Below are 26,130 nucleotides of genomic sequence, written 5' to 3'. Positions count from 1 at the left end.
TCATCTATAACTGTCATGAATTCTTAAACTATTCAATTCTCCATCAAATAATAAGGGGCCGTGTTGTCTTCTACCTGTTTTCTCCATAAACTAAAACTATTCAATTCTCCATCAAATAATGAGGGGCAGTATTGTCTTCTACCTATTTTCTCCATGAACTAAAACTATTCAACTCTCCATCAAATAATAAGGGGCCGTGTTGTCGTCTACCTGTTTTCTCCATAAACTAAAACTATTCAACTCTCCATCAAATAATAAGGGGCCGTGTTGTCGTCTACCTGTTTTCTCCATAAACTAAACAAGAAAAAACAAAAAGACATAACAAACATCATGAGCCGACATAAAGAATATTGTGGAGAAAAAACCACAATGTATGAAATAAAACGGAAGGACTGAGCCCGTAACTATTTCCTAGAATTGTTTACAGAAATAACCTGTCAAATACGATAATGGAAACAGACAGCAATTCTAATATCAAAATCATTGAATACTGCCGGGCAAAAATAGGACCTACTTTTCTTTTAAATAACAAAGTGATGATGATATGTGTCATATGAAACTAATTCTACTTGTTTTACATTAAGGAACATCCTGTACTGTACCTCATATCATTAACCTTGACCTGATATCTAAAATTAGAATTTTAATCAAATCTCTTATTTCTATACTCATCTGATGTTCATATTACTTCTCCGGAAGCCAGGGTTTTTCAACTCTTAGCCGTAACATTTTCAAAACATTAAAATTCCTTTTTTTCAAACAATACATGACCCTAACAAAGGAAGAGCCCTCAAATATAAGTGGTAGGAAGCCCAGGTTGTCGCCTTTAGATAGGATAGGATTAAAAGATTTCGGCCTGACTCCTTTCCCCTATTCATTACAGAACTGTGGGTTGCATGTGTACGGCCAATACGCAGCCTGGTTAAAATGATGTTATCCCTCCTTCTTGTAGAATTACACGACCATTAATCCACTGAAGGGTGGATTTTAAAAACTAGCTTTTCATTACCTTCCTAGATAAGGTATTTTTACCTTCTACTGTGAAACATAAAACAGGTGGATTACACCAAAGGGGACACTTAGGACATCTTTCCTCTCCTATCTGTGCTGTTAACAAACCTACTCCTCAGGCATCATTTTTCAGTTGTACTTCCAAAAGCTTGGACACACTAGATCTGTTAGGAGCTTGATTTAAAGGAGGCTTAACATACTGTTAGGATTGTTTTCATACTGAGAGACCTAGATAAAAACCTCAAACTTAATTCCTCTCTTCAGATAGAAAGGGGAGGCATTCAAGAATCATCTCTTAACGAGAGAATGCCTTGATGAAGTCTTTGGGCTTCAGCATGGCATATCATTCCCATGCTGACGTCTTGTGGCAGGTAAGAGGGCTCTCGAACTGGGGAATTTCTTTTCCTCAGTTTGACTCTAAATTTCTCTCATTCTATTTCTATCACTTATCATCGCTTCATCCACCTTCATATCTATCAACTCTCTCCAACCTTGTTGCCAAAACTCTTGCCCATTTCACAGTCCAGATTCTTTTGAGGGGACATCATATCCAGGATTGGATTTTACTTTTTCAAAATCAATTATGGGAGCTGTTTTCTTGCAAACTACCCGATAATGTTCGGACACCTAGGCGTGTCAGTATTCCCATAATGGTATGCAGAACTATTCTCATGCTGACAACTGGCACTTGGATATAAATGTACAAAATAGATTTGGACTACTGGAAGAAGAGGCTATAAATGTACAAAATAGATTTGGACTACTGGAAGAAGAGGCTATAAATGTACAAAATAGATTTGGACTACTGGAAGAAGAGGAAATAACATATCGGACTGTGAGACAATAAAGTCAGTAGTGACTGAAGCTCCTATGGAATCTCTAGGAGCATATATCAAGGCACGTAGAAGGAATAACTGGTTTGAGGAAGAGTGTAGCAGTGCTGCTGAAAGAAGAAAATGCTGTTGGATGAAATGGATACAAGACAGGGATAACATTGATAAGAGAGAAGATTTAAGTGTCTAGAAATTTAGCAACAAGCACAAACAGAAGAAAGAAAAGAGAGAAGGTAGGAGAGGAACTGAGAGAAATTGAAGAAAATAGAGTGCATGGAAAAACGAGAAAGCAATTTCAGGGAATTAATAGGATGAGAAATGGATTCCAGCCAAGAATAAACTCAATCAGAAATAAAGAAGGTAGCAAAATTATTGGGAAAGAAAAAATACACAGGAGGTGGATAGAACACTTTAAGGAACTTTTCAATCGGCCACCACCTCTTAACACCTCATAATAAAGCAGCTGGAATTGATAATATAGCTGCAGAACTAATCAAGTATGGGGGCCAGGCTTATCATGATAAGATTATTAGCTTAATGTATAGCATATGGGAGAATGAAATAATGCCATCAGACTGGGAGGAAGGGATTCTGGCAGTACTACATAAAAAAGATCGCACTATATGCGGAAACTACAGAGGCATTTGTATACGCCCAGCTGGTTACAAAATCTTTGCAAATATTTTGTACAAACGATTACGAGTTTATTGCGAAGATATAATTGGTGACTACCAGGCAGGTTTTAGACCAAACCGAGCTACAGCTGACCAAATTTTCACCATAAGGCAAGCTCTAGAGAAATATTGGGAGTTCAACAAAAGCTCTTACCATCTATTCATAGATTTCAAGCAAGCCTATGACAGTGGGCATCGACCATCATTACAGAACATACTGAAGTTCTTCCACATACCAGTGAAATTGATACATCTGGTCCAAATGTGCTACCGGAATACGACATGCAGGATCAAGGTCGGGGAAATACTGACAGAGCCCCTTTAACATCCATGGAGGACTAAAGTAGGGATGCACTCTATCAACACTTTTATTTAACTAAGTACTGGAATGGATAATGTGAAATACACCTTCCAGATTACCAATACAGCTGGAAAATACCATTATAGACAGACTTGGATATGCCGATGATGTGGACCTTTGTGGAGAACATCTACCTAGCATCGAAGCAACATACGTACAGTTTAAAAACAATGCAGAACATAAAGGCCTGAAAATAAACAATGCAAAAACCAAGATAATAAAGATCTCAAGAACACCAAATCTAGTTGGAGATATGGATTTTGGAGGACACAACTGGAAGCAGTATCCACATTCAAATATCTTGGCTCCAACATAACGTCACACGACATGATCCAGGACGAAGTTAGACTAAGGATTGCAGCAGGGACAAGATGTTCATGGGCACTCGATAACACCTTAAGATCAAGAATTTTATCTAGGCCCATAAAAACACAAATATATACCGCCATTATCCGTCCCAGTGGTCCTATATGGGTGTGAAACATGGCCCCTCACTAGGCAGTTGGAAAATAAACTTGAAGTTTTTCAACGCAGTATCTTGAGGCGGATCTGGGGACCGGTTTGGGATGACGAAGCTGGAGAGTGGTGCAGGCGCCACAATCATGAATTGATAGCTCTCTCAGGACTACCACCTATCTCCAATATCATTAGATCGCAGAGACTTCGATATATTGCTAGAACGGAGGAGAGAAGGCTGACTAGAAGAGTTATGTTAGGTAAACCCATAGGTACCAGACCAAGAGGAAGGCCTAGAAAGAGATGGATGGATAACCTAGCTGATGATTTGGACATCCTGGAAATACACCCCAATGAGTGGATGGAGCTTGTAAAGGATAGGGCTCTCTGGAGACGAATGGTCAAAGCTGCAATGGATCAGCCTGGTCCGAGGCCCCCGGATTAAGAGAGTAAGAGTAAGTTTAGTACCTTAAGAAATAGATATGTGCGAGGCTCAAGGTGAGGATGGTAGGTTCGTCCTTGCCGAGATTCTTGGACACGATGTGTCATACCATGCTAGTGATATTCTTAGATTTATTTCAGAAGCAGATCTCCTGAAAGCTATTTCACTTTTATAAGGATAACTTTACTTTGCTTTAAATTGAATTTCCTTTTATTATCTATTCATAACAAATGATATCGGCGTCAATGACCTTAGATGTCAGGAGGCCAGAAAACTATCAATCAATCAATCCGGAATCCATATACAGACTACCAATGATGTTCGGAATGTACCAGCGAAGATTCGGAGCTTCACATTGTGAACAGCATCTAGTTTCCCAAGCAAAATCTTAGTACCCAACCAATAAATTGGACATGCATAATCTAACTTGCTCAGACACAGAGATATATAAATTCTAAGCAAAGCTGTTCTATCAGCAACCCAATCAAAATGTGATATGACTTTCAAGATGTTCAGCGATTTTTTAACCCTGATGGATAGGTCATTTATATGGGGACCAAGAGTTAATTTCTTGTCAAAATTACCCCCCAAAGAAACTTAACGATATTCTCATATGGCAAAATACAATCATTTAAGAAATGTTTGGAGATCTCTTCTCTTTTATTCTACGAGTATAAAACGAATGGCTTTGGTCTTCTGAGGAGAGAATACAAATACCCTAGAATTATTATTATTTGCTAAGCTACAACCCTAGTTGGAAAGCAGGATACTATAAGCCCAGGGGCTCAAACAGGGAAAAGAACTCAGGGAGGAAAGGAACCGAAGAAAAATAAAATATTTTAAGAAGAGCAACAGCGTTAAAATAAATATCTCCTATATATACTATAAAAGCTTTAACAAAACAAGAGGAGGAGAATCAAGATAGAATAGTGTGCCTGAATGCACCCTGAAGCAAGAGAACTCTAACCCCAGAACATTAGCAAATACAGAAGCAGCATTGATAGAAATTTGAAGCTTTTGGCTTGCTTGTAGTGCCAATGACCCACTAAAATAAATTGGAAAATCAACAACAAATAGTGATCCTTATATGCCAGGATGTAGGTAACTCGTAAGACCATTCATTGATGGCAAAGCAAATAAAGTCACACTCGCTGCCTTGGGGGACACCTTCTTGAAAGTAAGAAGATAGTACTGACTCCTCGTACTTTAACCCTTTTACCCCCAGGCTCTTTGGAAATTTCCAGCCCTTAACCCCCAAGGGGTTATTTTTTCCCCAGCATATTTTGCCGTATATTTTTTTTTTTAATTGCTCTAACAGCCGTAATTTTTGTCATAGAGGGGTCAGGTTGGTCTCATTCTCTTGGAAAATGCCTGAATTTTCTCAAAAAATTATCAAAAATATGAAAAAAAAAAAAATTTATGGCATTTTTTTGTAAGGACGTACCGGTACGTCCATGGAGGTAAAGGGATGAGTTTTGTAAAACGTACCAGTACGTCCTTTGGGGGTAAAAGGGTTAATAGAACGGTTTGATGAAAATTCTTCAATAGATTTCAGTCTTGAAACCAACATCACCCCTCCTCTGAATACTATTAGTCAGTATGGAGAGTGGGCTTGTATATGAACATCAAGTGATTATAGAAATAAGAAATTATATTACTGAAATTCTAATTACTTCTATGAATCTCCCATGACGTTCATATTGCTGACTCTCAAAACATTATCTTAAAAAGCCAATCTACAGTACAGCACTGTATTTTCAATTACATAAGAGAAAGCATTTGATAGTATTTCCTGTAGTATATTATAAAATGAATGGCGAGCGATTGTGACGCAGTTACGGTAGGCCCTGCTGCTGCCTCCGATGCCTTAGATGACCGCGGAGGTAGCAGCAGTAGGGGATTCAGCATTATGAAGCTTCATCTGTGGTGGATAATGTGGGAGGGTGGGCTGTGACACCCTAGCAGTACCAGCTGAACTCGGTTGAGTCCCTTGTCAGGCTGGGAGGAACGTAGAGAGTAGAGGTCCCCTTTTTGTTTTTGTTTCTTTGTTGATGTCGGCTACCCCCCAAAATTGAGGGGAAGTGCCATGGTATATGTATGTATGTATATTATAAAAAGATTCCGAGGCACTATTGGATACCAGAAAAGATTGTAAACATTATAATGGAAATGCATAGTCAAGACTGGAGTACTTTAAGGTGGAATACTATCCCCGATACTGTTTATTTTGGTGATTGATTATGATAAGAACAAGGTAATGCAAGGAATGAATGGTGTCATTCAATGGAAAAGGGGACTAGAAATTATGTGATCTTGAATATGCAGATATAGTTGCAATTGGCTCTACAATGGCTGAAATGTAGAAAATGATTGATAGGTTAGTACTGGAGGGGAGAAAGGTTGGATTGGCAATCAACCAGAGATAGATAGGTCATGCAGATTCAAAGTGGTTATCAAACGAATTGCCTTATTTGAACCTCTTCCAAATATTTAGGAACCACCATTGTACCAGCAATAGATCACTAGTTAAAGAATTCAAGGAGAGAACAGGGGGCAGAACAAGCAATATGCATTGAGGATTGTTTTCATGAAATGGCAGCAATATATAACATGTGCCAGAATTAGCAAGATGACAGGGGTGCCAAATGTGGATGATAGATTATCAAGATGGAGATGGATGAGGCATATTTTGAAAAGGGAGGATGTGCCTGAATGGAAGCTGCTGGGCAGGAGAGGACATGGTCGACCAAGAGAAACATGGCTGATGACAATGCAAAGGGAGGTCGGACCTGAGAATTGGGTTGAGCTCAGAGAGATGGCACAGGAAAGAGACACACGCCTTGAAATCAATGAGGGCCTATGCATATCGTGGGTGCCAGAGGATTAAGATAAGACAAGATAAAAAATCTGGAATCCAGTATTTCAAACCGCAATTTGAATGGTTTATCAAAATAAGCTAGACGCGTAATCTAGGCCAGGTATGTAACCTTAATCTCGTTGCTTTGCTTATACTAAAATCTATCCCTTTCTTTCCTTCAATTGTGCTCAGCTTCAAGGGAGATTCATAGGGAAGCTTTGAATTTATATATGCTAGTGGTACAGAGTAAGCATTCTTTTTGACTGGAGTGGATTCATTCAACTTAGTAGAGCAAGTGGTCATGATCAAAATAAAAGAATATATAGGACCAGAATTCAGGTTACTGTCAGGAGTTGGTCAGGGCAGTGTTCTCTCCCCATCACTATAACTCTAGGCTATTGGGAGCATTGTACATGTTGTAGAGGCTGTTTGAGGTAAGAACTGCCAGTGATTTGAGCCATCTGGAAGCATTGTATTGGAACTTTAATAACAGAATTTCTTAATTCTATACTCGCCTGTTGTTCACATCCATGCCCATCCTCCTCTCCACTGACTCAAGAGTTTGAAGAAGATGGATAACGTCGACTTCAAAAATGAAATCTGTATTGCCGGAGGTGGCCACCTGGGCTTCCTACCACTTACAGCAGAGGGCTCTGTTCCTTTGCCAAGGGAATGTATTGTTTGAAATAAAAGAAAATGGGAATATTCTATTTCAAAAATTCTACGGATAAGTGTTGCTTACACTGGGCTTCTGGAGAAGAAGCAATATGAATATCAGGGGAAATTAAGAGAAATGATATTGAATTCTCCAGAAATTCTAGCTTTTCAATAACACTTTGAATACTACACAGCTTACGCAAAGATAAATTATTCAACTTAAATATATTAACAAAGCATACCATAATTATTAATTTTTTTTATACTCTACTATTCCTAAATCAGTTTACCTTTAGTGAAGGTATGCCTAATATGAAGTTTTTCTCAAAAGTTATACTGTACATTTCTCATCTAAACAAGCCACAATTTTAAACAAGACATTTTTGACAGAATTGGTTAATGCTAAGCCAAAGCAGTAAGATGATAAAGGAAAACCAATCCAAGTACTTAGATTTACAGGCAGTCATTAATCAATAATAGTTATTATTATTATCAATTGCCAAGCTACAACCTTAGTTGGAAAAGCAGGGGCCCCAACGGAAAAAATAGCCCAGTGGGGATAGGAAACATGGAAAAATAAAACATTTTAAGAAAGGTACCATTAAAATAAATATCTCCTATATAAACTATAAAAACTTTAACAAAATAAGAGGAAGATAAATAAAATAGAATTGTGTGCCCAAGTGTACCATCAAGCAAGAGAAAGAAAAGAAAAGCCTAACTACTAGATTTAAGTGGGGGACTTGAATATATTTAGTACACAAAGCAATTAGGCCATCAAAAATTTCTGTCGCTGATTCTTTGTAAAAAAAAAAAAAAAATGCACTGAGCAGTATATAAAAGTTTGTAGAATTTTCAAACGGATGTACCGGGTAAATTGAGCCGTCATTGATCTCAAACAAAATGAAGACTAAAAGGCCAGATGGAAAAGGAGAAAATTATTCACAACAGACTTTTACAGCAGTTTCCCAAGTGGCTGTGCATAACGAATAAGTTAAAAATGTGAAAAAAGGAGCACATCTTCAGGAGGTTTATGTTGAAGTTTTGATGAGAGCAATCATGCTTTGTTGACCCTCAACAGTAAATCACTTGATACTGCAGAGGACATTTCATAATGTCTACACTATGCTGCTCAAGGCACACTGTAAAAAGGAAAAAGAGGTAAGTAAAAAGAATATACAGTAATATAAACAATTAAGCAAAATAAGGTAAATGAAAAGCAGCATGTCAATGATGCTATCTTCCAGCAAATACTTCACTCTCTTAATTAGCACTGGAATTAAAAAAAAATTAAAATTGCTGATTCCAGAGCATGTAATGTACATTTGAATTTGAAAAATCTCAAATTTTAAAAGATTTAATTCTCTGTTTTAGATACAATTTTAATTGGCATTAGAAATTTTAGAATATTTAAAACTGCGATTTCCGGTAGAACATTTAAATTTTGAAAAATCACAAATTTTTAAAGATGTAATTCTGTTCCAGATACAATTTTAATCAGCATTGGAAATTTTAAAACATTTAAAACTGCGATTTGTGCACTACTGTACTGTACGTTTCTATAAAAAATTACAAATTTGTAAAGCAATTTATATTCTACCTTACTATACAAACCTGAGCCCTTCAATAGGAGTATGCTATCAGCATAGATGCGGCTTTTAAAACTTAACGAGGTGGCATTAGTTAGCTGGAGGGTGAAGGGTAAGCCCCGTCCACCTCACAGACTAATGAGTTCCCACTTTGACCTTCAACCCAAGACTCGCGAGGTGGTTAAAGGATCCAAGTTTGTATACTTAGGAACAAGTAAAAAGAGCAACCAGAGATTTCAGACCTTCGCCAATGAAGATTGTCAAAATTTTACTCAAATTTACAACCAGAGCTCTTCCTCTTCCATATGGTGACTGTGAATTAATCTACTGTATACAGTGAACCCTCGCTACTTCGCGGTTCGACCATCGCGGATTCACCACTTCGCGGATTTTTTTCATAACCCATATATATATACATATTGGTAATAACAAAATCAACATACTGTACTGAATAATCAATATAATCGATGCAAAAACTAACCTATACACAGATGTGTACAGTAAATGCGTTTGTTTCTTCATTATGATGGGAGAAACGTAAACAAAACATTGGTTGCCATTTTTTATCGTGCTTTTTGGCGTGTTTAGGAAACGCTTGATATAAAATCGCCTTTAATATTTGTGCCTGTTTTAGTTTAGGGTACTGTAGTACATGCATTAAGTGTTCTGTACATTAAAGGGTAGTTTGTTAACAGTACTACGTACAAAGGAAGGTTTTAAAAGTCTGAATATACATGTTAAATGAATAGGTAAATATGGTGTCACTACTTCGCGGATTTTCACCTATCGCGGCCGGGTCTGGAACCTATCTACCGCGATAAACGAGGGTTCACTGTAATAGCAATCATGAATCCGGATGCAAAAATCTAATCAATTCTAAGTTAAGCCATTTCTGACATATACAATTTTCATCGAAATTCATTTGAAACTTCTTGGGTCACGCTGGCAACAAACAGACATAGGTAAAATCCCAAATTACTTCAAACTTTGTGATTTGTTCCTACACAAATGCAAACCTTCCTTTAACCCGAGAACTGCTACAAGCCTCTTGAGCGGCTGTATGGGAGACTGCTATAAGCCTCTTCAGAGCGCAATTTTCTATCTCTTCTTGCAAATTCCCTTGTGAACTTATTCGACTTCTATTATTTTTCTTATAAATCAATATTTCTGGTAGAAATTTTAATGTTTATAACTTTATTTTACCTATATAATTATGTATAATATAAAACCTTTCCATATACGGACTTTAACTTTTTTGCAAGGGAAAAAGGCGAATTGTAATTATTTTCAGTTAAAACTGGTTTTATATTAACATATTAGAAACATAAACGATGAAAAAAAAAAACATATAACAACATACATACACATACACACTAACGATATCACATCGTTATATATTGTGTAGGAAGGGAAATAAAACCTGTTTTAAATTACGACAACAATACCGAATGTTTTTGTTTTGAATATCCGCGAGTGTTTGTTTACAAAGTATAATTTTATTATAAGTAACTGAAGGGTTGTTTACAAGGAATATGAGTTACTATTATAATGTAATGTAATGTGCCTTATATCCAAATGACTGCTTTCGTCACTGGCATACCCAAAATAAATGAGAGAGAGAGAGAGAGAGAGAGAGAGAGAGAGAGAGAGAGAGAGAGAGAGAGAGAGAGAGAGAGAGAGAGAGAAATGTTTTATATAGCCTGTATTCATTATTTATATCCACAATAGGAATTTTCTATCTTTTGTATATACCGTATATACTGTATATTTAAATATGCGGTGATGCTTTTGATATACGCATTACTATATACAAAATGCTTAAAAATGTCATATAAAAACCTATTGTAATTAGTCTGAACACATAGGCCAGGTCATGAGTATGTTTATCTATACAAGATTCTAATAATAGTTATTACGTTTTCAATACGATATAATTATTGCTCTCTTTATGTACTTTATCCCTTTTACCCCCAAAGGACGTACTGGTACGTTTCACAAAACTCATCCCTTTACCCCCATGGACGTACCGGTACGTCCTTGCAAAAAAATGCTATAACATTTTTTTTTTCATTTTTTTGAGAAAATTCAGGCATTTTCCAAGAGAATGAGACCAACCTGACCTCTCTATGACAAAAATTAAGGCTGTTAGAGCAATTTAAAAAAAATATACTGCAAAATGTGCTGGGGAAAAAATAACCCCTTGGGGGTTAAGGGTTGGAAATTTCCAAAAAGCCTGGGGGTAAAAGGGTTAAATATTATGATATTTTAGGTTATAACTACTATATATATTTGTAAAGGACTATGATATTGCATTACTTTTAATCAATTTGTTCCTTCAAATATTCTAAGTTGGTTTATCAAAATTGTAAGTAAAAATATACATTATCTCTATATATGATATATTATTTTAAAGAAATTTAAAATAATTGCAATGGTAACAATAGTCACTTTATGAATAGGGAGCCTTTGTAGGGTGACGGCCAGATCCCGTAGAAAACGGGAATATTCTGAACTGTGGCCGTCGTTCTAAAAACGATTTTGGCGGGAGAAACTAACTTAAAAAACCCACCTAACCTATGCCAAAAGCCGTGTCCGTACTCAGGGGGGCTGCGCCGCCCCGGACCCCCCCCCCCTTACACAACAGTTCCCTTACCTACGAGTACGACGGGAGAAGCTAACTTAAAAAACCCACCTAACCTATGCTAAAAGCCGTGTCCTTACCCAGGGGTGCTGCGCCCCTCCGGACCCCCCCTTACACAACATATTTAAGATCCGTAGACCCTTTCCAAACGTTTTTATTCTATACACGATAACAGTCGGAGCGATAATAAGCAAATTAGGACGCTTGGCCGTAGCGCTACAAACTACCCATGAATAGATAAAGGAAAAAAATGAAGCAAATAAAGTGTTTGTAAATAGTAAATGTGACTACATCAACTAAAATTATCATTATTATTTCAGGAATAGATACAATTCTATATCATAGGATCTGCTTCCTCCGGTGCCTTAGATGACCGCGGAGGTAGCAGCAGTAGGGGATTCAGCATTATGAAGCTTCATCTGTGGTGGATAACAGGGGAGGGTGGGCTGTGGCACCCTAGCAGTACCAGCTGAACTCGGTTGAATCCCTGGTTAGGCTGGGAGGAACATAGAGAGTAGAGGTCCGCTTTTATGTTTTGTTTCATTTATTGATGTCGGCTACCCCCCAAAATTGGGGGAAGTGCTTTTGGTATATGTATGTATGTATGTACTACTCTTTTCAATATATAGTAAAGGCTGTTTGTTAAAACCTTCATTGCATAGTACGGAATGTAGTAAATAAAAATCGCTAACCTCTACCGGGCGCAAACAGTCCCCTGATATCGTGGGTGATACCCAACATACTATCCAACCGCCCCACCCATGAAAGACAACCCAGACTCACCCATTGACCATCACGCGAGATTCCACGTCGCGCTTTAAAATTAACTTTGATGGTTTATAATAAAATAACAAACAAGATGTAGGATAAAAAATATTTGGATGATACATGCACGAAGTTATTACAAAAACATTGGTATAGTTATGGGTTAGATTCTGAAACATTGTATTTTTGTCAAGATAGCCGCACCACGGGACTGTAGTAAAATGACATTGCCGCACTTCTCGGGTTAAGTCAAAGCAAATGTTATGCTACCTTGGGGGTGGCCTACTCGCCACCCGCCAACTACTACGGTACTACCTCGTTAAAAGTTTAACCGACCATTTCCAGCCTTGCCGAAGTCGAACGTTTGTATTGTGTGTAGGAACAAAAAAGGGTTTATGAAGCACAAAATATTCAAAGCTTTTTGAAAACTAACAAAAGATGAGAAAACAGAAAAGGGAACACAGTGTTTGCTTACGGCTTGTTTAAATCATATCCACACTACTTACAACGGCATATTCACCTAAATATGATTTTTGTTGTCCATTGGAAGATAATTCTCCATGAGAAGACTTCCCATGAACTGGAGCTTCTTTTCCAAGATGAAATCCCTAGCTTCTGTCGTTCGATATAGAGTCCTCACTTTCTTGCAGATACTCACTGCTGGCCGGGGCAGTCATACATCAAATGAGGCATCATTCACAAGGTCTGCAAAAAGAAAAAAACAATAATCAACTTACTCTCAAACCAGAATACTTCCTAATTCTGATCTTCCTCAATATGAAGAAAATCCTATCTTCAATATAAATGCATCTATAAGGTACCAAGCTTTGTCTTTTACTTAATTCTCAGCCTAATTGCAGACTTACATATTCGTTAAGCTATTCCACAATGAATAATAAAGGGTCTTCAAAATATGAACGTCCCGTCTAAAATCATGCACGTCCTACTCTCCAATTCCCATGAAACTTAAAGACTCATTTTCAGAGTACTGTTTTGTCTCTAACAGGCAAAACATCATAGGTAAATTCAGGTACAAAACCATAATAAAAAGTTTTTAGATTTAAACAGTGTTTTCAATAGACGCAACACAATCCACAAAAAAACTACAAACACGTATACTTGACTGCATTGAATTCCCCCTCAGTATAATGATTAAGATTTCCCTAAATACAATACAGAAATAAAAATTTAAATATACCTATGCTGTGTAGGGACTTCTCTTTGAAGTGAGATCCCAGTCATGCCTTCAGCTTCCAAATCCTGCCTTCGCGGGGTTTGTAGATAGAAAAGACCCGGTCTTTTTTCTTCCAACTAAAGAATGATGGAGTGTAAAACCTCTTCTTTTTCTTTCTCCAAAGGAAGACTTAAATAACTTCACGAAGGGATTTATCCGAATTGTGCGTCACAGATGCCAAAGAGACGTACATATCTCTCGAGTCGAGTGACTGCTCGAATGGTGTGAAGCTTCTTCTATGCTCCACTCGTTTTCTTCTGCTCACATGATCTTGGCTGCCAATCAATAAGAAGTCTTCAGTAAAGTGCTGCCCACATTCTGTCAGTGCATCATTGCTGACGAGTTCTTCGATGCCTAAGAAAACGTTTTATGACATCCAAGACCCTGTCAGTTGATGGTCCAGATGATATATGTCCAAACCTTAATTCAAAATTTCATAGGATAGATGGTAAGTTAACCACGGTACTGCTACCATAGAGGAGTCCAAAGAACTTTTACGTAGTTGGCCTGAAAAGGCCCTGTTAGTTGATGGTCCAGATGATATATGTCTAACCCTTAATTCAAAATTTCATAGGATAGATGGTAAGTTAACCACGGTACTGTTACCATAGAGGAGTCCAAAGATCTTTTACGTAGTTGGCCTGAAGAGTAGCCAAAACCATGAAAATTCCAAGTTGGAACAACTAAATCTGAAAAGGCACAAAAAGTTCATCCAGTGATATAAGATACACGAAAAGGGATTGCCAAAACTTGTGATAAGTCGTATTCACAACTTGACTAAACGACTAGAGTGGACAACTGCTCGATTAAGGATGACAATTTGATCCAGCCATTATATCAGGTGAACCAATTCCTCTTCTGTATCGATGACCATTCCCAGGTACTTGACTCTCATCACAGGTACTGTGATTCAGGGCTACTTGACAAAAAGGACACTAGGCTAGAATGTTGTTTAAGCTCTTCCAACTGTTTCATCTCTTATCAGCCAGTCATGTTGTATTTTAAGGGCCTCAATAAACCTGGGCACCCACGCTGCCACTGGCACAAAGTTATTTCGGAAGGGAACGGTAATAAATACATCCGATTAATAGCGCCACCAGCTCTGAAGCTCAGTTTTAATTCATGTTGAATAGTGATGAGACTGACTGTATCTTGAATCATACAACGACCCCCATCTCTTGAATCCAACACATCTGAAAAAAAGTTTAGACAATTAATAATCTTTCATATCATTGTATTCCAAACTTTTAATGTTATTATCTAAGTACTAAGATATGAGTCTAGAATTTTTAAGACAAGTTAAACAATTATATTTATGCATTTGACTTTATGAATGAATTTAATGACACTAGCAATACAGAGGGACACCTGGGAGATCACTGTATACTTATGATGTCCAAATCTCTGGCAAAATTTATAACAATATACTTGAAGACAATTAACATTACTGAGGGGACATTTCCACATCAGAATGCTTTCCACAGCATACTAGATATAGAAACACTGTTTAAAGGGGGGTCAGAGAAGGGGAAGTCACACAAGTTGAATTAACCGTTTTAATTTTAATTCAGGAAGTGGCATGTTTTTGTTCAGCTGAACTACTTTCCTCTTGGTAAGGGTAGAAGAGACTCTTCAGCTTTGGTAAGCAGCTCTTCTAGGAGAAGGACACTCCAAAATCAAACCATTGTTCCCTAGTCTTGGGTAGTACCACAGCCTCTGTACCATGGTCTTCCACTGTCTTGGGTTATAGTTCTCTTGCTTGAGGGTACACTCGGGCATACTATTCTATCTCATTTCTCTTCCTCTTGTTTTGTTAAAGTTTTCATAGTTCATATAGGACATTTTTATTCAAATTATTAAAATACTGTATTTCATTTTTCCTTGTTTCCTTTCCTCACTGGGCTATTTTCCCTGTTGCGGCCCCTGGGCTTATAGCATCTTGCTTTTCCAACCAGGGTTGTAGCCTAGCAAATAATAATAATAACTCATATTACAGACACAACAAAAACCTGAAGGCTATTTGAAACTGAATTCCATATACTATATAAATTGAATCAGGATACAATATAGTACTTATCTTGGCATGAGAGAAAACCATTCTCGTCTTGGGGCTTAGGATCAAAGACCGCTGCTCATCAACTTTGGCTTCCTGTTCACGGAAATTGTTATCCTTTGCTTGTAGAAATCTGGAATTAAAAAAGAATAATTAAAATATACTCTGAATGCTCAAGTAAAGCAAGCTTTGAATTTTCCTTTCAAAATGAATTAATATTAGCTATTGATTACATTTGCAAGTTTAGACTTTTACCTAGCCCTCAGTTCGTCTTATCTAAGCTATGCAAACTAGTTTTGAACAGATAAATAAAAAAACTAAAGAATTGAAAACAAGACCAAAAATTCAGGGGATATAATTTACAAACTCAGTATTAGTAACCCAGATATGAAAGAAAATGAATAACTACGCAATACTGTATTCCAACTGATACAAAAAAAGAAATATAAAATTTTTTTTTAAAAGTATTATGTATTTTTCCTAACCTGAGACCTGAGACCTTTAATAGAAACATAACATCAGCTAGCACAACGTGTCTCCTAGATGATAGCACGAGTGCTAATATAGGACCTGAGATGTCGCCTGTTCTAACCCTCGTTGCGCAAACAAGCGTGTTAAGATCTGCCGCAGGACGTAAGGGCCCAATTGACGGACGCCGACACACTTCCGATCAACGAACTCCTGTCGAAGGCTCAGAAGCTCCACGAGGCCTCCAAAGCATCCCACCTCGGGGCATCATCAGTATCATCTTCGTTCTCCTCCTTCAGCTGCTCTTCCATAGACTCTTCAGCAAAGCCTCCTGACGACGAGGACGAGATCAACGCTCTGGCAAGGAGGAAACCACCACAACCGACACGTCCGAGCCCTAGGCCTGATCCAGCGTGGTGTTTCTACCATCAGTAGTTCGGCAGCGATGCCAAGAAATGTGGGGCACCATGCAATTTCCCTAGAAGATGACGCCAGAAGAAACCACCTAACACCATCGCAGCTGCAGGAAACCAAAGCAAGAATGGTTTCTATACCCTCGACACCGTCTCCAACCATAGACTCATGGTCGACACCGGCGCTATGCAGTCAACGTTCCCGCCGTCACAAGCCGACCTAGACCGTAGTCTCCCATGCGGTGTTATGGGACTAGGGTCCTCAGGATATCTATCATGGGCCGTTCGTATTCCTGGCCCTTCGCCATCGCTGACGTCAGTCAGATTTCCTCGCTCCCCACGGACTACTCGTCGACGTTGCTGGGAAACGCCTCATCGACACAGGAACCTAGTGGTCCCGCGCCCTAAGAGCCGGCCCTGCCACAATGTCCGTATCTGCTGTAATGACGCAGCCCTATGCCGACCTTCTGCAAGAATTTCCTGACGTTTTCAAGCCCGAGCTCTGCCAATCGCCGGGATCCCCCTCCAAGCACGGGATCTACCACCACATCACGACGACGGAACCTCCTACACATGCCAAATTCCGCCGCCTCCCGCCCCAGAAGCTGAGGGACGCCAAACGCGCCTTTGAGGACATGGAACGCATGGGTATCTGTAGGAAAGCATCGAGCCCCTGGGCATCTCCCCTACATATGGTAAAGAAGCCTGACGGGACCTGGAGACCTTGCGGCGACTGCAGGCGCCTCAACCTCATCACAACACCCGACCACTACCCTCTGCCCAACATGCAAGACCTGACGAATGCGTTGCATGGCGCGAAATACTTCACCAAGATGGACCTTCTCAAGTCTTACTTCCAGGTCCCCGTATTTCCAGAGGACATTCCGAAAACTGCCATTGTGACACCGTTCGGATCCTACACCTTCGCATACTCAACCTTCGGCCTACGCAATGCGGGGGCGACCTTCCAACGCCTAATGGATAGCATCCTGGGTGACCTACCATTCTGCGTCTGCTATGTCGACGACATCCTGATATTCTCAAGGACCAAGGAGGAACACCAGGGGCACGTCCGCGCCGTCCTCAAACGCCTGCAGGAGAATGGCCTGGTTGTACGTTTCGACAAATGCACGTTCGGCGCCGAAGGAGTGGACTTTCTCGGTCATCGCGCGTCCTCGAGTGGGGTAAAACCCATGACAACAAAGGTGGACGTCATCAGAAAGTTACCGACACCTACGACCAACCGCCAACTTCAGGAGTTCCTGGGGATGGTCAATTACTACAGGCGCTTCATCCCCAACATCGCACAGACCCTGACACCCCTCGACGAAGTCCTGAAGGGAAAGGCGAAGAAACTTGAGTGGGGTTCCCCAAAACAACACGCATTCACCCGGACAAAGGACGCCCTCGCAAACGCCACCACCCTGGCTTGCTTCGACGACAACGCCCCTCTGCGACTGACGACCGACGCCAGCAACGTCGCCTGTGGGACTGTGCTGGAACAGCTCGTCGATGGTTCTCCTCGACCACTGGCATTCTTCAGCAGAAAACTGAAACCCGCTGAAACAAGATACAGCACCTTCGACAGGGAGCTCCTCGCCGTCTACCTCGCCGTCCGCCACTTCAGGCACATCCTGGAGGGCACACCCTTCACCATCGCGACGGACCATCAACCCCTCGTACACACCTTCACAAAATCGACAGACGCATGGTCCTCCCGACAACAACGTCATCTAGCAGCAATCACCGAATTCGGGTGCACCATAAGCTACGTTCCCAGAAAGAAAAACCCAGACGTAGACGCCCTTTCAAGGATTGAAATCGACGCAATCCACCTGAGAATTGACTACGCCAACCTCTCATCCGAGCAGCGCACCAACCTAGAGGCACAGAATCACCTGACGGGGCCATCTGTGCTCAAGATAACTGCAATTCCCCTCGGGCCGGCAGGAGTACAGTAACTATCCTCTGCGACACCAGCACCGGCCGCCCACGTCCCTGGATTCTGGCTTCCTGCAGAAGAAAAATATTCGACTTCATCCATGGACTTTCACACCCCTCGGGACGCACCACTGCTCGCCTCCTGTCTGAAAAGTTCATCTGGCCAGGGATCAAAAAGGACGCCCGGGAATGGGCGAAGACATGCATCAATTGCCAGACAAGCAAGATCGGCCATCACACCAAATCGGGGATGGGTGATTTTCCCCAACCGAAAAGACGTTTCGGTCACATCCACATCGACGTCGTGGGACCTTTGCCACCTTCGGGATCTGCTCGCTACCTGCTGACAATCATCGATCGCTCCACGAGGTGGTTGGAAGCATTACCGATGACCGAAGCTACAACCCAAGCATGCGGCGAAGCCCTCTTGTCGAGCTGGGTGAGCAGATTTGGCATTCCTGACGACATCACGACGGACAGAGGCCCTGCCTTCCTGTCAGAGATATGGCTCGCTCTGGCAAACCTGATGGGAACGACACTCCACAGCACCACAGCATACAACCCCGCAGCAAACGGCATAGTCGAACAAACTCATCGCGCCCTCAAGGCGTCCCTGAAGGCGAGCTGCACAGACGGAGAATGGAAATCATGACTTCCTTGGGTACTTCTCGGCCTTCGCACCGCCCCTCGCGCAGATGGCGAGCCATCGCCCGCTGAAAAGTTTTACGGAGAGGCACTCGCAGTTCCCGGCGAATTCTTTCCCACATCAACCGACGACACGCCGCTGGATCATCTTAGGGACATCGCCAGGAAGTTCAGGCCATGTCTTAAAACTTACCAGGGCAGAACTAAGCATTTCAAGCCGAGGAACCTGGACGACTGTGACTATGTTTTCGTCCGTGTCGACACCCATCGACAGCCGCTAAAGAGACCCTATCGAGGCCCCTACCGAGTAATCAAGAAAATGACGAAAGCCTTCCTTCTCGACGTGCATGGCCAAGAGGACTGGGTCTCAATAGACCGAGTGAAACCGGCGTTTCTCGAAGGAAGCGACACTGCCTCCGCGGGACCTGGCAGATCCAGAGTGCCACCTCAAAACAAGGCACCCAATGAGAAGAAAAGCAACAAACGACGACGAGAGGTAGCGATCCATACGCCGACCACCGACGCGCCCTTCGTTCAAGAACAAGAGGAACCCTCCGGCGCCCGAAACGATACGAAGACTAACCTCATCAGCCTCCTACGCCGCCTGATGTCTTGGGGGGCGAGTACTTGTAAGGACATCGCTCCCTCCGTTGTCCAGCATTCTCATCGAATTCTCCATTTCATTTAAATTCTCCTTTCGCCCCACTGTGGCTAACTGTATATATTTGTTCCGCTCCCTCAGAGCTACAATTTCATGTATTTATTATTTCACTATATATTTCTAATAACTTGTATTTCAAGTATTTGTACGTGTGAAAAAACACATTTTGTGGCGGTTGGTTCAATCCAGATTGGCGCCAGCGCGCATGCTACATTGCCGTCCGCACCTTGTATTATATTCTCGCACCTGTTTGAATAAACCGTCGGTTGTTGTTGGTGATAGCTCGTCTCACTGTCCTTACAGGGTCTATTTTGCACCAAGAAATACTCTATTATCTATTATTGATGCCACTTTGCCTATATATCTCCTTCATGCACTTTACATCCAAAAGAAACAGACTTAAGAAGTTCTTTCATTTTGTAAGTAATTTACTTACCATGATGTGTAAAAGTAATTTTCATTTATTTGTTACCATGGCTACTGTGTAACAATATACGAGTCAAAACAAACTTACAGTAGTTTATTGACAGTCCGCCCGTCAGGTAACCCATCGTAAATGTTCAAAATGTTTGTTTTTCTCATTGATACCTTAGATCAAATAAACTATTATGACCAAGCTGACACAAGCAGTGCTCAAAAACAGTATACTGTCCGTACAAACGAAGTAAGTTTATAAGAAGCAATACTGTACAGTATTTACTAAAACCTATTCTTAACTTTGATAGTAATGAAAGGATTTATGCCTGCTGTTGTTGCTTTATAAAAACATTACTGTATAAGAAAACAGTAGCAATAGAGCACATTTTGCTATGAAGAAAAAGGCTAGGATTGTTAAGAATTTCTTTCAATTCTTCAATTTGAAATATGTACTGCAGCCATCAAACAAAACTTTACACTGGGTATCATAAAACCATGCAATATTATTGACGAGGTTTCAATTTCATACCATGGGCCTGTAGTTGAATGATACTGCCACAGCACATTAAACATGTAAAAATCTTCAGGTGCGAATGCAAGTAGCCAGACACTTACCTTACCTGGCTAATATTCACAATACTCCAAAAGGTCTGGCTACTATTCCCCACATCTACCTTTAGATATAACCTTCATCCTCGATCTAACACATCTTCAATTCTATACTTTTATAAGTTACTAAAACAATCTTTACATGTGCACCACTGAAATCTCATGGTAAACTTCTAACCCAACCTAGGGGAGCAACACCACTTGCCTAACCTGACTAGGATGGGTGCCCCATTCTTACACATTGTTCATTAAACTCTGCACAGTGAAGTTAGACCAATGTTCTTAGTTCTATGATAATCTTTGATAGCGTCTCCTTTCATATATAGATTGGCTGGTGACAATTACAGCATAGTTTATTGCTACGTAAACAAATAACAGGTGGTAACAACTCCCTAAGTAACTCTTTCTTACCTACGCTACACATAATAAGCATAAATGGTCAGTTATATTAACCCTTTTACCCCCGGGGTATTTGGAAATTTCCAACCCTTAACCCCCAAGGGGTTATTTTTTTCCCAGCACATTTTGCAGTATATTTTTTTAAATTGCTCTAACAGCCTTAATTTTTGTCATAGAGAGGTCAGGTTGGTCTCATTCTCTTGGAAAATGCCTGAATTTTCTAAATAAAATTATCAAAAAATATGAAAAACCAATTTTTATAGCATTTTTTTGCAAGGACGTACCGGTACGTCCATGGGGGTAAAGGGATGGCTTTTGTGGGGGTAAAAGGGTTAAGACAAAATTTAAAATAGGTAACAAAATATTCAAACATAGCCCACCACGTACATTAGTAACCGTGACTAATACGCTTATGTGCGATGTGGAATTCGGGATATAGGACCTGGCATTGGGGCCAAGGGAAGTTATTTGGTGGTAACATCTCACATCATTTTACCCAAGCACCTTTTTTAGATAGTTTGTGGTGTATGTATGATGGCCACAAGCCACTTAACTCCCTTATTTTCAACCCTATCACAAACTCGTAACGAATAAAAACTGTTCAGAATGTTTTAAATACCGCAAGTAAGTACTTACCAGATAAATAGAATGAGCTCTGTACCCACACACACTTTATCCCTCCTGTAGTTCCTAGAACGTTTTGATCAATTCAGCAGGGTGGGGTAACTTAAAACGACCCAATCAGACCCCACTTGACGGGAAATTGCCAAAGGGTTTTTTTCTTACAGGTAGTAGGTTGGCCAGGGCACCAGCCACCTGTTAAGATACTACCGCTAGAGAGTTATGGGGTCCTTTGACTGGCCAGACAGTACTACATTAGATCCTTCTCTCTGGTTACGGTTCATTTTCCCTTTTGTCTACACACACACACACACCGAATAGTCTGGCCTATTCTTTAGACATTCTCCTCTGTCCTCATACACCTGACAACACTGAGATTACCAAACAATTTTTCTTCTCTCAAGGGGTTAACTACTGCACTGTAATTGGTCAGTGGTTACTTTCCTCTTGGTAAGGGTAGAAGGGACTCTTTAGCTATGGTAAGCAGCTCTACTAGGAGAAGGACACTCTGAAATCAAACCATTGTTCTCTAGTCTTGGGTAGTGACATAACCTCTGTACCATGGTCTTCCACTGACTTGGCTTAGAGTTCTCTTGCTTGAGGGTACACTCGGGCACACTATTCTCTCTTGTTTCTCCTCTTCCTTGTTTTGTTAAAGTTTTTATAGTTTATATAGGAAATATTTATTTCAAGATTGTTGCTGTTCTTAAAACAATTAATTTTTTCCTTGTTCCCTTTCCTCACTGGGGTGTTTTCCCTGTTGGAGCCCCTGGGCTTATAGCATCCTGCTTTTCCAACTAAGGTTGCAGCTTAGCAAATAATAATAATAATAATAATAATAATAATAATAATAATAATAATAATAATAATAATAATTCAGTATTTCAAAAATTTGAACAGGGTACTGAGAGCATCAAGCATGAGTCGGAGATGTCCATTCTTAGCCCTTAAGACGCAAGGATGGCAACGCATCACTCCAAGAGCGACGAAGTTCGGCCTGATACTTGTGAATGATTTTCTAAACCAATCAATCTAAAACTATCGAGTGTTACGGACTTTACCCAGCAAAAGGAATTTGCATAAGACAAGACTTGTAGGTTAGGTTAGGTTGGGAAGTTTAAATCAGGTGGAGATCTTGTGTAGAGTTTTCACACAACAAGGAGCAGTTTTTATAGCGTAGCGGTCATGCCTTAACCCTTTTACCACCAGGCTATTTGGAAATTTCCAACCCTTAACCCCCAGGGGGTTATTTTTTTCCCAGCTTATTTTGCAGTATATTTTTTTTTAAATTGCTCTAACAGCCTTAATTTTTGTCATAGAGAGGTCAGGTTGGTCTCATTCTCTTGGAAAATGCCTGAATTTTCTCAAAAAATTATCAAAAATATGAAATAAAAAAATTTTATAGCATTTTTTTGCGAGGACGTACCGGTACGTCCATGGGGGTAAAGGGATGGCTTTTGTGAAACGTACCAGTACGTCCTTTGGGGGTAAAAGGGTTAAGAGGGGTTTACAGAGTTGAACGGTTTGTCAGACCCCATTGTTGCACCTGCCTGATAAAAACGGTTCAAAGAGGTGGTCAAAGCCATAAATGCATAAGGTTTGTGGACAATAAAACCCTGACCACAAAATTCAGGGGAGAACAGGCTTTCTTTGAACACCCAAATACGCCATTCACACATTCGAACATCACTCCAAACAAATGTCGATGAACCATTCGGCCGTGTAAACCCGCCTTTACAACGAATAGAAACCGTGAAGAAAATTCTCCCATTTTCTATGCACGAGGGAGGAAATGGCCGCTGATATACAAAGGCTCCTAAATCTTTACCCATGGCCTGTTTAAGGTACTTCAAGGTATCAGGAGTTGGAATACATTAAACTAGAGGAGTTTAGGTTAACAGGGGTGTTAGGTTAGGTAGGCAACCCTCCTTCGTAATAAATTCCTTTAAGAGGTCCATGGATGGTTAAGCCTACTAGCAGCTATTGATGATACACATTCGATACCACTTATTGCATAGGATCTATGGGCTATCTCAGTTAAGAAATGACGTAAAATGTCTATAAATAAATGTCTAAATGTCTAAAAATCTTACGTAATGAGGTAAATATTATCTCCAAAATGCTTCCACAAGCCCAGTCTAGCCTCAGAAATGAAGCAATTATTTGGTCTAATGGCTTCATTGGTTATAATATCCCTTACAATTCCTATTTAAAATATATCCTACGTTATTATGCATGTCATTTTATCAATAAAAACTATATGTTAACCAGAAAATAAGTTAAATAAAGCTTACCGAGTTACCGTCACTTTTTTCACTTTTCATATTCAAAACCTGAGTCACGTGACTTTGTTTACATTATTAAAGAAGCTTTGCACTTGCGCGGTTCTTCTTCTTCTTGAGTGGCCGCAAACTTATTTTGCGGAGTGAGCAGTTATTCTTTACTTTTTATATATTTCTTCCTTAGATAAGATACTTCACATTATTATCTTATTTTCCTCTTCATGTGGCTGTTAAAATTCTTTTATCTTTCTTTAGAAATGACAAAGTTAAGGTTTATGAATGGTAATGTTAGAAGAGATACGTGAGCTTAACACTTTTAGGAAGAAGTCATAGTAATAAAGACAAAGTTACTTATAATAAACTTAAAAGAAAATTATAGAAATGGAAAAGAAAATTATATGCTTTGTGGGTTGTGCAGTGAAGCATATAATACGACAGAGCATTTATTTATCTGTAAAGAACTAAGAACATTTAGATGCAATAGCACAGAATTCAGAAAATTTTGAAACAGTAGCATAGAATTAAAGAATTTAGCATTAAAAAACAGATATATTGCCCAATATCTTATTATCATTACCATTATTACTTGCTAAGCTACAACCCTATCTGGAAAAGCAGAATGCTATAAGCCTGAAGGCTCCAAGCAGGGAAGATATCCAAATGAGGTGATGAAATAAGGAAACTATAAGAAAAGTAATTGAAGATTAAAATTAAATAGTTTAAGAACAGTAACAGCATGGGAATGAATATTTCATATCTAAACTATAAAAGATTTTAATAAAACTTGAGGAAGAGAAATAAGATAAAATAGTGTGACTGAGTGTACCCTCAAGCAAGAGAACTCTACCCCCAAGACAGTGAAAGACCATGGTACAGAGGCTAAGGTACTGTCCAAGACAAAGAACAATGGTTTGGTTTTATGGAATGTCCTTCTCCTAAAAGAGCTTTGTAAGGGGTACAGAGTAAAGCTCTTTGCACCTACACATCTAATAATCTGGTCAAAGTCATAGTTCCTGATTCCTAATGGCTCACTTTGCAAAATAAGTTTGACAGGAGCAAAGCCTCTAAACTTATATTCAGTAATCCAATTGAGATATTTTCCTGTAAAGTAAGCAAATCTTAGTAAAGATCTTTAGTTTTAAGCTTATCCTGATGTACCTTAAAATCAGCTGGGATATATTTTGTCAGTTTTGGCCTTATGGTACTTTAAATTCTTCTTTCAGATTCATGGCCCAGCTTATTTAGGTTTATATTGTATCCTGTTCCTTTAACTTTACTCATTTTGGGATGCAAATAAATGTTCTACATTATTTATTTTGTCTTTGCATAAGTCACAAACATCATCTATGTATTTTTCCCATGATTTATTTTAATTTGAGCATTTTAACTTTGTTTTCCCAATTCTTTATTATCAGGATTGCCTTATCCATATCGATTTCTCTAATATATGGATGAGGGCCATTCCTTTGTATGAATCTCAGTTTTTTAAATTATGCATTTTCCAAAATCAAGGCCACGTCCCAAAGCATTTCAATTCCCGTTTACTCTAAGAACAAGGAATTTCCAAACACCTGCTATAGATGTTGCCCTGTATATTAGACAGGCCCTTGAAATTAGAAGTAAAAGTATGTAAGCTGTGCAGCTTGTGTATAGATGTTGCCCTGTATATTAGACAGGCCCTTGAAATTAGAAGTAAAAGTATGTAAGCTGTGCAGCTTGTGTATAGATGTTGCCCTGTATATTAGACAGGCCCTTGAAATTAGAAGTAAAAGTATGTAAGCTGTGCAGCTTGTGTATAGATGTTGCCCTGTATATTAGACAGGCCCTTGAAATTAGAAGTAAAAGTATGTAAGCTGTGCAGCTTGTGTATAGATGTTGCCCTGTATATTAGACAGGCCTTTGAGATTAGAAGTAAAAGTATGTAAGCTGTGCAGCCTGTGTATAGATGTTGCCCTGTATATTAGACAGGCCCTTGAAATTAGAAGTAAAAGTATGTAAGCTGTGCAGCTTGTGTATAGATGTTGCCCTGTATATTAGACAGGCCCTTGAGATTAGAAGTAAAAGTATGTAAGCTGTGCAGCCTGTGTAGGAGTTAACTAAT

The 26,130-nt window shown here is 39.6% G+C and overlaps 1 long non-coding RNA gene across 1 annotated transcript; it reads right to left on the bottom strand.

Moving 5' to 3' along the window:
• Positions 1 to 903: 903 nt before the first annotated feature.
• Positions 904 to 24,089, bottom strand: LOC137636902 (uncharacterized). Its single transcript, XR_011043277.1, has 4 exons — positions 24,042 to 24,089; positions 13,485 to 15,706; positions 12,793 to 12,991; positions 904 to 8,433 (listed from the first exon to the last, which is right to left on the bottom strand). It is a non-coding gene; the product is annotated as an uncharacterized lncRNA (long non-coding RNA).
• Between the last annotated feature and the right edge of the window lie 2,041 nt (positions 24,090 to 26,130).

The sequence above is a fragment of the Palaemon carinicauda genome, unplaced genomic scaffold (genome assembly GCF_036898095.1).
Source record: "Palaemon carinicauda isolate YSFRI2023 unplaced genomic scaffold, ASM3689809v2 scaffold438, whole genome shotgun sequence".
In the NCBI taxonomy this organism is placed as follows: domain Eukaryota; kingdom Metazoa; phylum Arthropoda; class Malacostraca; order Decapoda; family Palaemonidae; genus Palaemon; species Palaemon carinicauda.
The sequence above is the reverse complement of the archived record's forward strand: the minus strand, read 5'-3'. Positions and strand labels throughout refer to the sequence as shown.